The sequence below is a fragment of the Akebia trifoliata genome, chromosome 13 (assembly GCF_017979445.1).
Source record: "Akebia trifoliata isolate Shusen 1 chromosome 13, ASM1797944v1, whole genome shotgun sequence".
NCBI lineage: Eukaryota > Viridiplantae > Streptophyta > Magnoliopsida > Ranunculales > Lardizabalaceae > Akebia > Akebia trifoliata.
The window spans coordinates 2676314-2691000 of NC_141387.1; the positions used below are offsets into that span (position 1 = coordinate 2676314).

A 14687-nucleotide genomic window follows, 5' to 3' on the forward strand; every position below is an offset into this window, starting at 1 on the left:
CATTGACGAGGACTCTCCATGGACCCCACTGAAATCGCCTCGACCCGTTTTCCACCAAATTGTGGATAGGGGTCCGATTTGTAAATTAGGGTCTTTTTGGGAATAAGGAGTCGCCACCTAGTTTAGGTCTAGGAACCAAAAATAACTCCAAAATGGATCGGGTCGGTCCACGGATCAGATAAATGGGTAAGAGGTCAGATTACGGGTTTCGGAAGGTGTTAGGCACCGAACCCGCCCGATCGAGATGATCGGTCTCTACTACGATCCAAACTGTCCTACGGTCAACGGGTAGAAACTAGAGTCAAGATTATGGCCCAATCATCATCACCATCATCATCAAATTATATCGAGCGTGCTAAACGAATCGCAAGGCCAATATTCCCCAAATATCATATGATTTCTCGAATTTCGCATAAAATGGCAATATTTGAAAAAGCCTTGATCCTGATCTATGCTCCAAAGTCCACGTGGCAACATTTCCATCTCAAATCCCAATATACAATGATTTTCTGATTAAAAATAGGAATTTATGAAAATTTTCTAAATTAGGAAATCGAGAACATGAAATTTCTAATTTGGTAACTCATAGAATATCTAGATTAAAATTCGAAATTTTCTAAATTGGGAGTTTATGAAGATATGAGAATTTCTCAAATTAGAAATAAATTTCCCAAATTAGGAATTTCCCAAATGATGAGTTTCTAATTAGAAATTTATACAAAAGTTTCCAAATTAGAGAAATATCAATACTGGATTTCCCAAATTAGAAAATGACAAAATTTCCAAAATTAGAATATTCCAAAAATGAATCTTACCAAAAATTGGGAATTGTGAACAAGCAAGTTTTCAAATTAGAACACATGGTGGATCAACAAGTCGGTGCTTCAACAATCAAAACATTAGGGACATGGGGTAAATTAGTGAATCAACCGCTCACACATATATCCAAATTTTCCTTTAAAAAAGGGACACGTGGAAAATGTTAATCATTGATTGATGAAGTAATTCCCATATACATAGAGATCAATGAGTTGACTCGTGCTTGTTTTGTTAAAAAAAAACAATTTTAAGTTTTCATGTACATAAAAATCTGTGAGTCAACTCAATGCCAATTTTATTAAAAAAGGTGATTTTAGAATTCCAATGTACATGCAAATCAGTGGGTCGACTCACATGACAACTTTATTCAGCAAAATGATTTTTGAAATCCCCCACACATATAAATCAGTGAGTTGACTCACATGCACATTATTCAAAAATCGATATTAAACTTTTATGCACATAAAAAAAAACAGTGAGTCGATTTAATAATGAATAAAAAAACTATGAAATTGAGAATAAATAAAAACTTACCTTCAATCGAATAACGTTGGAGGCTTGGATCCCTTCAAAAGCCTTGAAATATCGTGAGATGCCAAAGAATTCAAGATGAGGTTGTGATGGACGATAGTTGGGACTGCTATGGGTTCTCCTTAGAATAATGTGCGATTCATTCGACCTATGAATGCATGGTTGTACGAAGTTGATGCACGTGCTGAGATGCAAGGAAGAGATGAAGACAGTGGAGGATCAAGTTCGAAAAGAGAGATGAAGTCCCTCACAACTGAATCGAGAGGTGGAGATGGCTGCTTCGAGTACAGGTGACGATTGGACTGTGAGAGGAAACGGAGGTGGTGCCTTGGCTAGGAAATCAAGAGGAGAATGAGGTGGCTGTTAATGGCTGTAATGGAGGCTGTTGATGGAGGTGGCTGGGCGTTAATGGGGACTGTTAATGGAGGCTGTTAATGGAGGTAGCTGGGCGTTAATGGGGACTGTTATGACGAAGAAGAAGAGGGCTGAGAGAGGGGGTGTTTAGGGCTGCCGTTGGGGCTGTTGGAGAAGGTGATGATGGGGCGTTTTTAATGGTGGTGAGGTTGCTGGTTTTTGGGGCAGCAAGGTTAATGGAAAACGTGGAAGAAGGTTTGAGATGGGGGCTGTAATGGGGCTACCAACAGTCCAAGAAAGGAAGGTCGTGAATGGGACAGCAAAGGGGGTGCTGTTGGAGGGACTTTGGGGGCTGTAGTGTTGCAGATTTTTTGGGAAGAAGAAAGGGTAGCAATGGGCTATGGTGATTGTAGAAGATCAAGTCAGTGGAATCCCTTTCCTCTCTTTTTTATTTCTCCTTTTTCTTTACTTTTTTCTCTCTATTATTTCCTTGATTACTGTCCAAAAAAACGTCAGCCCTCTTCTTCCTTTCAAAGTATCAGCCTCCTCTCAAGAGAACATTGGATTCTCTTTTTATAGAGTTAACTTTCTATTTTTCTTTTTTTTTCAACTTTCTCTTTCTTTCCTTTTTGATGCTTGTATCCAATTTCTTTTCTTTTCTTTTCTTTTCTTTATTTTATTTTATTTACTTCTTCTTTGACCGAACCAATAGAGAGAATATCTCTTTTTTAAAGTTTAGAAAGAATGGGACCATGATCCCACGCTTCGCAATACGTGGCACATTGGTGGATCAAATTTCGATTTTTAATTTTGGTTGATGGTTTGGGTTAATTTTTAATTTTGGTTTGATTTTGATGGGTTAATTAACTTCTGGATTGAATGTTGATTTAAATTTTAATTGTTTAATTTTAAATATTTAATCTTAATTGTTTAATTTTTAATTTGAGTTTTACTTTTTTAATTGTTCAAATTTAAATTATTGATTTGTATTTTAATTTCAAGTTGATTAGTTGATTTGAATGTCGATTAGTCAATTTTATCTTTGGTTGGTTGATCGCTTTTAATTTATATGTTGATTGGCCAATTAGAGTTTGATTTAAGTATTATCGATTGCTTGGATTTTTATTTAAACGTTAATGGGTTGATTAAATTTCGGTTTAAAGTTTTCAAATTAATTGTTTAAATTGTGAATTAGATTTTAATTGTTTAATTTTGAATTAAATTTTAATTGTTTAATTTTAAATTAAAATTTAAGTTTTAATTGTTTAATTTTAATTTTTATTATATTTTCCTAAGGATCGAGATCTCTAAGTTGGCTTTGGAGGTCGAGGGGCATTTTGGCCATTTTTTCGATTTTTGTCCATTTGGGTGAATTTTAGCGTAAAGTTTCTTTCAATCGCAACGTGATTATTTCTAAGTTTCGAGGTCATATTTTCCTAGCGTAGCGAGGTCTCTAAGTTGTCCAAATGTGTAGCGAGCCTAAGCGTACGTGCTTGCTAAGTTGAGTGTATGGTGTAGCGATCCTAAACGTGCGTAATTCTATGTCGCGTGGCAAAAAGAAAGGCATAAAATTAGAAGAAAAAGGGAATTAGAACGATGTTTCTCTCAAGCTTTCGAGTTCTTTATGCTCATCATTAGGAATCCACAGCAACCAGGTGACGGATCGTCAAATCAGGCGGATGCAAAAATGGGGTGTCTACACCCACTCATCTATAGTTTTGCGGGGGATAAATGCTTTTTCCTACTACAGTTGAGTGGGGTCCATTCTATCCCCCCTTCCCTCTTCTCCCCCTTCAACTTTATTGTCTTTCGTTTCCTCCCCCCTCCCTCTTTTTCAATAATACGGCAGTATAACTTTATTTATTTTCAAGATTTATCGCCAATTGATCCGTTGATTGGTTGATTGCTCACCTACTTCAATTTATAAATTTCCTGAATTATAACAAGACTAATGATACTTAATTCATTACCACTTTGGTTTATCTCAACAAGAAAATTCAAAATTATCCATAAATTTTGGGAACAAAGGCTTTGTAGTCATGTGCATAACGAAAAATATGAGCTCTGTCAGGCAAATGATTTTTCTTAAATTGTCCTTGCAATCAAGCATGCCCTTAATTAGTTTTGGAATCTATATAATTTTTCGTGAAGTACCGCTATTTATTTTTCAATCATAAATGCATATGTGAAGAAGCTAATGCATGAAACTATAGACTGTCATCCCAAGTTTTGGAGCTCCTTTTGTGTGCTTCTCTCTCTTTTGGTTTATGGTTTAAGGTTTATTTATTTAACAACCTGCTTTATGGTTTCACTCAGTTCCCATTAAATCTAGTCTGTCCCTAGTGGTGTATTCTACTTGCCTTGGATGATTATTGGTGTTAATATTGTATATAATTCTTTTTAATTTTAATTTTGTAAAATTAATTAGTAGTTTGTGTTCCTCTCTTCAACAAACAACAAATTAAGGTTAAAAGAAACAACCAAGGTTAGAGTTTTAAGTATTATTGATCACCTACCATATCGCTGTGGTTTTTTACTTGCACTTCTTCGTTGGTTCCACCCTTAATGAGTTCTTTGTAATTTAATGGTCAATTATAAATTATTGATATGTTTCTCTGTTTTTCTTTAACTAGCTTGTGGTCGACATCCTCGAGATGGGATTTCTAATGCCTCTCGTTCGCTTGCCAAACTTTGGGATTTAGAATGTCGATTATAGTATGTAAGTGCTATAGATTTTAAAAGTAAACATCTTCGTAAAACATTTCAATATTGTATGTAGGTATCATTTATGGTTGTAATATTATGTTGGTGGTATTATACTGATAGAATGGGACTGTACACCAAAGAGTAGATACCGTGGTCCAGTTATTGGAGACATCATCATCGTCCATAGACGTAAGCAATCTTATTGAACCATGTAAGTTTTTTGTTCTTCTCTGTTTATTTGTTAGAGCTATGACAAACAAAAAATTTCTTCGATTAATTATACATGACCATTATTAAAATTTTCTTATTACTTACGTGTTTTGCAAGGCTTTGACACTTAAATTCTACTTCTGTGAAATCAAAGCCTACAACCCATTAATGAGTGGAATTCATGCTTTCCAGTAATTTTAAGGGAAGGGTTGTTTACATGGCAAGATCTTTGCAGTTGGTGGTGGAAATGGAGTTGATTCATGTTGTTTCTTGATGGTAGAAATATTTGATACAGCTTTTGGACCGTTGATTTGTATCCGATCCATGCCATAAAATGTACCTTTTTAATTTCTAGTATTAAGGTTTCATTGAGGAAATGTGACTATGTCTATGAGTAATGAGGCATTTGTTGTTTTTTATTATAAAAAAAATACTGAATGTGTGTACTTTTGCGAACATTTGTAGATTGTTAGTAGAAACTTATTTGTGCTCCACTTCTGGATATTGACAGGACTACCGCTCTCAACCACATAACAGTAGCTGACGGAACAACTGTTGTGTAAATGTCTTGTATTCCTTTGGCGCTATGCAGAGTTGTGGGGTTGCAGGGAGCAGTGCCCCTGCCGTGGATCCTATTTTTTAGAGTTACAAAAAGGTAATTGTGTTGTATTTTGTTATAGGTTTTTATTTTTTTGGAGATAGATGCTTTTTTAACAATTCTCGGTTTTATAGGTAGAGATCTCTAAGGTTGTAAAACTTAAGAGAAAATAGTTATTATTATTGATCTAATCTATGGTGCACATAACCGAATCACATAAATCCTTATGTTTGTGTGATTTTTTGTCATCTTTGTTGTTTTGTTTTTTTTACAGCACCACCACTCCTTTCCAAATTTGCACATCGTGATCCATTGATTTCTATCCATCCATTAGAGTACAATAGCCCACAAATTGAAAGATGGTGCCGCTTGGTATGTGAGTCCAAGGAGCTAAGGGAAGAAATGCATAGCATTGGAATAAGACTCCATACTGATTATCTCAATGGATAATGAAGGATTCACCGGCTGACTTCAAGGAGTGATTGGACTGCATAGAAAGGGAAATGCAATGATGCACGTTCGAGTGACTTTTCATGTTTGTTATTTATGAATCTTAGACCCATAGCTCAGTCGATTTGACATATTGCAAAACAACTTCAAGATCATGGATTCAAGTCCAACTTACCCATAAAAATAGGGGACGTTAGAAACTGGCCTCATTGTTTAGTACATAAAATTGTTGATCAAATCTTGATTTTTGTAGAAAAGTCACGAAATTTTTTGAAAACAAATTGATTAATCATGATTTAATCAACAATTTTTTGAGAAATTATAAACTATTTTTATATTTTGTATTTTTTAATGTTATTTTTATCATTTTGTAAATACATTTATTTACATTTTTTATATTTTAAAAAATTATTTATATTTTTAAATTTACCTGATGTTTTCCCAACTTTATCGATCTTTTTCGAAAGTTTTCTATTTTCGAAAGTTTTCTAGTTTTGAATTATCCATGAACCCGACTTTGTCACCATGCATGAACCCAATATACATCCATGTCAACGATGTAAGAATCGATATACATTTTGATGTTACTTCAGCATTTTCCATTTAAAACTGAAAAGTTATACCCTCCAATGGAAATATGTGTGAAAACTGAACATGTGTATAGAGATTTACCGGGCAGACCTATTTGTTGCAATTTTATCACAAAAACTGCAATACTTTATCAAGTTTGTTGCCAGCACAAACCTTACTTTATGAGTCAGATTAACATGACTAACTTAGTAAGATTTCAACTCTTACTAAGAGTCATTGGGCCCATATGGACAATTAAATTAGAAATCAAACAATACAGACTGCTATATTGCACGTAAAAACTCAGATTTGATAGAAAAAATTAAAAGAGAAAAATTCCTTTTGATCTTGATATTGGCTGTTGAAAATGGATGGATATCGAACTTTCAAATTTAAAATTAAAACTCAACGGTGGAAATTAATATATATTTTTTTAAGTTCTTAGAATTTAAACCTTTATAATCTTGTACATCAGAACATGTTTTTGAAAGCCACAAATTAATGTGATTAGAATCCACTCCAAGGTATACTAAGTAACAAATTAACTGCAAAAATTAAAAATTTATGACGTGGATCCCGCTTTAGGATTTGCTCAATAACGAACTTGAGAAAGTGAGGTTTGGTGGGTAACGAACTTCATAAAGCAAGGTTCGCTTGGAGTTGTTAGAAATCCAAGGGAGTTTTTGTAATAAAAGTGCAACAGTTAGGTCTACTAGGTAAAACTCTCAAATTTATATCCTCCAAATACAAATTCTCTATTTCCCATATTTCAGAGGCCGTTGAACCAGTGAATTTTGACCTGCTTCGATTTATAATTGAGAGATTTACCGGGTAGACCCAACTATTGCATTTTTATTACAAAAACTCCCTTTGAGTTTTGACAACTTCAAGGGAACTTTACTTTATGAAGTTTGTTACCTGCCAAGCCTCACTTTATCAAGTTTGTCACCGAGCAAACCCTGGAGGGATCCACATCATAAAATTCAAATTTATATTGTTAATTTGTTACTTGGAGTGGACTCTAACTGGATCAATTTGTAGAATCCAAAATGTTATCTATTATCACTGGGTTATACATGACAAATCCTAAAAAGTTTAAAATAAAATTTGAAAAAATGTTAAATTTTACCTTTTAATTTTATTTTTAAACTTGGGAGTTCGTAGCCATTAACTTTCAATACCTATTATCAAACTCAAAAATGTATTTTTTCCAAATTTTTTCTTTTGAATCTGATTTTTTCCATGACACCTAGCTGTGTTGCTGGACTGCAAATTTGGTATCCATGTGGGCCCAACGACCCCTAGTAATATTTGAAATCTTACAAAGTTAGTCATGATTGCATGATTCATAAATCAAGGTTTGTTCAATTAACAAATTTGATAAAGTAAGAGTGTTTTTGTAATAAAATTGCAATAGATAGGTCTGCCGAGTAAATCCCTTTTATAATTTTAATACAAAATCTCCTTTGGAGTTCAAATAATTTTAAGGGAACCTTACTTTATGAAGTTTGTTACCCATCAAATTTTGGAGTGGGGATCCACATCATAAAATTCAAATTAATGCAGTAAATTTTTTACTAACATACGACATACCATAGAGTGAATCCTAACCACATCAATTTGTGTCATTCAAAAACAAGATATGATGTTATAGGATTATAAAGGATAAAATTCTAAGAACTTTGGGGAAAAAAACATTCGAAAAAAGAGGCTCATTTTCATTGTTGAATTCTATTTCTAAATTTGGGAGTTCGGTAGCCTTCTATTTTCAATAACTTCGATCAAGCTCGAAACAGATTTTTGTTTTTGACTTTTGATATTTTCAGCTAAGTTTTTTCATGAAATTTAAAATGGCCATGTTGTTGGATTTCCAATTGGGTGATTCAATTAGGCCCAAAGATCCTTAGTAAGATTTGAACTTGTACAAAGTTAGCCATACTAGCCTGAGTCATAAAATAAGGTTTGTTGAGTAACCCACTTGATAAAGTGAAAAAAGTTTTTTTTTTTTTTTTTTAATAAAATTGCAACTGATAGGTATGCCCTGTAAATCTCTGTAATTAGGGAATAATATAACAACTAGATTCACTTGGTGATAAGAGAGTATTATCGCTAAATTCCTCTGGGTAAGGTTTTTTTTTTATCTAAATCTACCCCATATTTTTTCTCGAGTCATAAGGTATTTCGATTTGTTTTTATGACTTGACTCGTATATTTTCTTCATGCAATGAAACTAAAGAAATACACCATATTTTTGTTTGAAAATAATCTTGTGAAACGCAATTGAAGAATCACAGTATTATTAGTGATCCGATTTTATGAATAAATCAAGTCTTAGGTATCAAGACTTCTCAGTCATCCTATTTGAATTTTAACTTATAGGCTTGACATCACCCTAGGCTGATTTCTACATGAAGACTGAAATGGTCCAAATTAATGAATCTCCCAATGATCAATTGAATGACCAAAAACATAATTTGTCATCTTATTTGTAGATGCAAAGACTTACACTACCTCATGATTCTCACTGATAAAAGAACTCTCACCTGCAACAACTCCACTCCGACGCCCAAGTCAGGATTTTTAGTATAAGAAGTAGAATAGGGTATTTTCAAAGAGATATTGACAACCTTTCAGTGCCTTGCACCCATGCATTTATATAAGTTTCCTCCCTTAGATCTCCCAGATGTTCTCATTGATTTCTGTTTGAACGGCTACACCCATTTAGAGATTTGCCTTAATTTACGTGGATACAATTATACTTCTTATTTTATGGGATTCGTAACTCCTGCACTTCAAGTACTTTCCCTCAGAGCTTTGTTAAAGGCAAATCCGATCTTTCTTATCCTTCTATGTTATTTCGGATGTTCGGCTAGTTCGGCTTTGTTGTCCTATAATTCGGGCATTCGGCTATGTTTCTTCGAGATTGCCATGTGTTGCTTTCTCCAAAAAATATCCTCCGTACTATTCACACTCAAAAAATTCTCCTTCTTATTCGGAGCTCATTAACAAGAAGTAACTTCTCCACTGCTTGTTTACTCTGCTGGCGACATGAAATCCCTTAAAACATCTCTTCTTCTCACTCGGTTGTGCTTGTTCATTGATGCTCCTCATGTTGTGTCCAACCCCGTCTGCCACTTTCAACCATCCTTGCACTACCCCAACAGGGTTTTCCAATGTCATTCGAGCCTCATCTACCTTGTTTTGTATATCACCTCTCTTTGTACCAAGACGACATACTTGGTCTCAAAGGTTCCCAAGGTTTTCATCATAATTTATGAGATAAGAGATTTGGCACTTAAGAGGATCAAACAAACACTTGCCTATTTCAGTGAGGGGTGTAACCAAGATAGACAAGATTGCCATGGCCATAATTAATGCTGAAGAAGAAGAAAAACTAACGCACTGAAAGGAAGCTAGAGAAGAAATTAAGGTCTGGTGTAGTAGTAGTAATAGTAGTAGTAGTAATTTATAACATGAAAATTAAATCTTAACGAATCGATATAAATGATGATATATAAATCCAATAGTTAGAATTTTGTTTGGGTTATTTTTCATTTTATCATTTGTGATTTTTGGGCAGGAATTTATTTGAATTGGAAAATTTTAACCCTCCCCAAGAGCCCAACAATATTGCTCCAGATAGGCCAATAGGGCTCTCAGTGGGTCAATTTGGGTTCTTAAAAAAACCAGAACTAGAAACAAATCTAGTTCTAAGTCTCAAATGAATGGAATATGAGTTGAAATTATAGAAAAAAATATTTCTTCAAATGAATTTGATTTTGCTTTTTGTGTTTTATTGGTTCCTATGGTTTATGATTCTCAATTGGTTCGATTTTACACGATCTGATGCTAGTCAATTCCAATAAAACAGTATCCTAGAACCGTTTCGGTTCTAGTTTCGATTTGATTTAGGTTAAAGGGAAACACATTGACATCCCCAGGGGTGGAGCCAAGATTTTCCTATACTGGGTGCAAACTATGGTTAGTTGTATAGTGAAGATGATTGTTTTAGGGAGAAATTAAAAGGTTTTTGGTTAGAAGTTGAAGAAAATGATATTTAGGTCATTTCCAATTAATATTTGAAAAGTCCCAGTCAAAGAGGCAATGTCATCAACAAAAAAATTGAAGAGGTGAGGGAGTGGGGACAAATGAGGCATGTAGTTAGTTGAAAACATAGGGGTGTCTCAAAGTTTTGTGGGGACGAATGGGGCATATTATTCATCTTTTCAAATAAAACTTTAGTCTGATGTTGAGGCTCTCCGTCAAATAGACAATTGAGATGATATAGGTTTTCAAGAAAAATGTACCCCTAGAAAAAAAAAAATTGTATTGGTTCCTAGGCGATCAATATTGATTTTTAGGAAATATTCATTATTCCTCTTATCTCAATTGTTTGTTTCATGGAGGAATTAGAATCTAGTGTTTTCAAAAATAATAAAATAAAAAATGAAAATGATGTAATTGTCCATAGGCGGATTTGTGACTTATAATCCAAGACATTGGATGCATTTTTGGATGTCTGGTTCGATTCGAATTATCCAACTAATTAAAAAAGTATTATAGTGAAGCTTATAAAACATTAATAAGATAGAGATAGGGCAGCGCCAAGATTTTCCTGTAGTGGGGGGAAACTATGGTTAGTTGTATATTGAAGACGAATGGTTTTAGGGAGAAATTAAAAGGTTTTTAGTTAGAAGTTGAAAAACATGATATTTAGATCATTTCCAATTAATACTTGAGAAGTCCCAGTTAAGAGGCAATGTCATCAAGAAAAAATTGAAGAGGTGAGGGAGTGGGGACAAATAGGGCATGTAATTAGTTGAAAATATAGGGATGTTTCAAAGTTTTGTAGGGGCAAAAATTGGAGGGAGGTGAGGGTGTGAGGGCAAATGGGGAGGGAGGTGAGGGAATGGGGACGAATGGGGCATGTAATTAGTTGAAAATATAAAGGTGTCTCAAAGTTGTGTGGGGGCAAAAATTAGAGAGAGGTGAGGGTGTGACGGTAGATGGGGAGTGAGGTGACTGAGTGGAGCCAAATGGGGCATGTAATTAGTTGAAAATATAAGGGTGTCTCAAAGTTCTGTGGCGGCAATTGCCCCCACCAACTCCTTACTAACTCCTCCCCTACATGGGAGCCTTATCATATGAAGTTTGTTACCGACCAAACCCAGGAGTGGGATCCCCGTCCTAAAATTTAAATTTATGGGATTAATTTGGTACTTAACATACCTTGGAGTGCATTCTAGCTACATGAATTTAAAAGCACCAAAAATCGTGATCTGATGCGAAAGGGTTATAAAGGACAAAATTATAAGAATTATATAAGAAAAATTAGAAAAAAGAAGAAGTTAGTTTTCACCGTCAAATTTTATTTTTAAACTTGGGAGTTCAGCAGTCATCGTTTTCAACACCGTCGATCAAGATCAAAAATGTTTTTTTATTTTCATTTTTGAGTTTTTACATGAAATCTATAAGTTTGTGTAGTTGGATTGCTAATTTTATAATCCATGCACGCCCAATGACACTTCATAAGATTTTAAATCGTAATAACTTGATCATGGTAGCGTGATTCATAAAGTAAGGAGTTTTTTAATAAATTTGCAAACATATAAGTCTTAATTCTCTCATTTTGAGATTTACCGAGCAAACCTATCTGCTACAATTCTATTACAAAAACGCCCCTACTTTATCAAGTTTGTTTGGTGAACAAATCTTACTTTATGAATTAGACTATCATGATTAATTTAATAATATTTCAAATATTACTAAAGGTTATTGGGCCTATATATCAAATTAGAAATCCAACAACATAACATTCTAGATTTCATGAAAAAAAACTCAGATTCAAAAATAATCTTTTTGAATTTGATCTTACGTGTTGAAAATGTAAAACTAAAATTCAACGGGCGAAAATTAACATTTTTTTTTCTTAAAGTTATTACTTTATAACCTTATGCCATTAGATCATATTTTTGGATGTCACAAATTGATGTTATTAGAAATCACTCCAAGAATTGTTTGGGTAACAAATTAATTTCATAAATTTGTATTTTATGACGTGGATCCTCACTACAAAGTTTGGTGGGTAACAAATTTGATAAGTGAGGTTTGATGGGTAATTAACTTTATAAAGTAAGGTTCACTTGGAATTGTCAAAATTGCAAGGGAGTTTTTATAATAAAAATGCTCCAGTTGGATCTACGGGTAAATCTCTCTTTAAATATTCACAACTGCAGGGGAGAGAGGAAAAAAAGTGGCTGACATATGTGAAAACAAAAGTTATACCTTAAAAGACAAATTCGTGATAATATGACTCGCCAGATTGTTATGACGTCGGGTATCGTAGATCCGTACGTCTGGAGAGAAAATCTCAAACATCCTCGTTAAATTTGAAGTTAAATTAACAAGAATTTCTACCATAGATTGATCATGTAAAATAAGATTGTCAACGATCAGAAGTGATAGTTCAAGATTTAAATAAATGATTTTCTATTTAAAAATTACTAGAAATAGATCCAATCAGATTTCTTAATAATTTAACTATGACTCCAAACAGACTATTCTAATGATCGATTGGATCAAGGCCCCAAAGTCAATGAGATATTATAATAAAAAAACACTATATCCTTAATCATACATTTCCATCACCCATTAATGGCTCACCTACTTTTGATGGCTCACCCACTTTCAATTAATAAATTTCTCGAATCATAATGAACTCAATTCTATCATATAAGTCTTCCATCTTCCTTTAATATTAATTACAATTAAGAACTTTTACTAAATTGTTCATTCGTTCTTCTCTACAACTCAATCGAAACTCTAAAGGTATGAAGAGATAGATAACAATTTTCAAGTATTGTATGTTTTGTTCTATTAATTACTTGTTATCTTTATCCATATATTAAGATATATATATTTTTTTTTTCATGTTTTAAGCAATAGCTAATGGAGTTTGTTCACTTTGTGTAAGCAGGATTGATCAAATCTTCCTCTTTGTGAACACTAAGAAGGAGAATTCCACTTGTGCACTAAGAAACATATATTTTATATAAGAAAAAAAAGAGGTAAACCAGACTTTTCTTCTTTTCCTTAGCTCAATAATATTTAGTGCTCCATTGTGTTTCATAAACATAGCTATGGAATTTTCCTTTTTTTTTTATCTTAGTTAAGTCCCTCTTGAGATTAGGTGATCTAGGAGGATCTACATACATAGCCTATAGTAATTTGGGCATAACTTTGTAATACATACTCGGAATTTGACGATTCCAAAAGCATTGGAAAGAGATGATTAGATAGGCCTAAACTGATGAAATTAGGATTTTGATAATTTTGGCTACTTATCTTGTTCTTATTTTTGTTTTGTGTTTATTTTTATTTTATTATTATTAGTTTAACCTCTTTTGTCTTTGGCGCTAGTAACAGTTTTCACCAAGTCCAATCTTCTACCTTTTCTGCACATCCATGCCCTTTTGGGGTTTTCATTGTGTTAATTATTTTTTAATTTGGTATAATTTGATTCTTTTACTTACATCACTTTCAAATTTTCATTGTGACCTTTCACACTATGCTTTTATTTTTAACATACTTTGGAGTGCATAGTTTTATCCTCTTTTTTTTTAATGTCCGATATGAACTCTCCTCTAGAATTATTCAATGACTTTTGATGTGATATTGAGATCTGAGTTGAGCTGCAAGATTAACGACTCTGCTTTTTCAGTTATCCATGCTTCAGCATATTCCCATTTTTATTTCTTTTTTCTTTGAATTATCTTATCTAAATTCTCCTCTCAACAACATTAACTTTCATTATGGCCTTAGGATTTGAGTTGAGCCACAAATCAAGGACTTCTGATTTTTTTTTTTCTACTGCCAAAACTTGCTCAAATTTTGTCATTACCGATCAAGAGACTATTGGATCTTACCTTCAAACCTTCACCTGATCAAACAAGTTTTTATTGTGGGACGAAACGTAGGACATGGTTAGGGTTAAGAAAGAAATGGATCAAAAGCTCCAAAAAGTATTTAAATGAGATGGGTGGAATTGGAGTATGCCCTTATGATTTTTCTTAATATATCTTTTTATTGATCTCCCATTCTACCTTTTTTGTTTAGAACTATCAATCATGTTATTCTCTCGATTTTCTTTTGGTCTTCGAGAAGGAAGTCGAGCCCAAAACTGAATTCTTTATTTTTTGAACTTTTTCATTTTTATTTTTATTTTTAGTCATTCACAGTTTATATTCATGCAAGCTAGGAGTTATCTGAATTTTTTTTTTCTTTTTTGATTGTCTATATTTTTGTTTTTACTATTTTCCTTTTATTGAAAAATCAAGTTATTCCCCCAAATCACCCCAGTGTATTTTTTAGCTTTCCCCAATTTTAGGTAGTCAAAGAAACGATCAGGGGCTCAAAGGGGTTAGACTAAGGGTAGTGTGATTTCGGGAAA

At 33.4% G+C, this 14687-nt stretch overlaps 1 protein-coding gene across 1 annotated transcript in view; it reads left to right on the top strand.

Moving 5' to 3' along the window:
• The first annotated feature begins 13012 nt into the window (after positions 1 to 13012).
• Positions 13013 to 14687, top strand: part of LOC147387300 (putative disease resistance protein At4g27220) — a 31208-nt gene continuing 29533 nt past the window's right edge. Inside the window, exons 1-2 of the mRNA XM_086420904.1 lie at positions 13013 to 13099; positions 13215 to 13305. The gene's annotated coding sequence lies outside the window, so the exon portion shown is untranslated. The remainder of the gene's footprint in view (positions 13100 to 13214; positions 13306 to 14687) is intronic.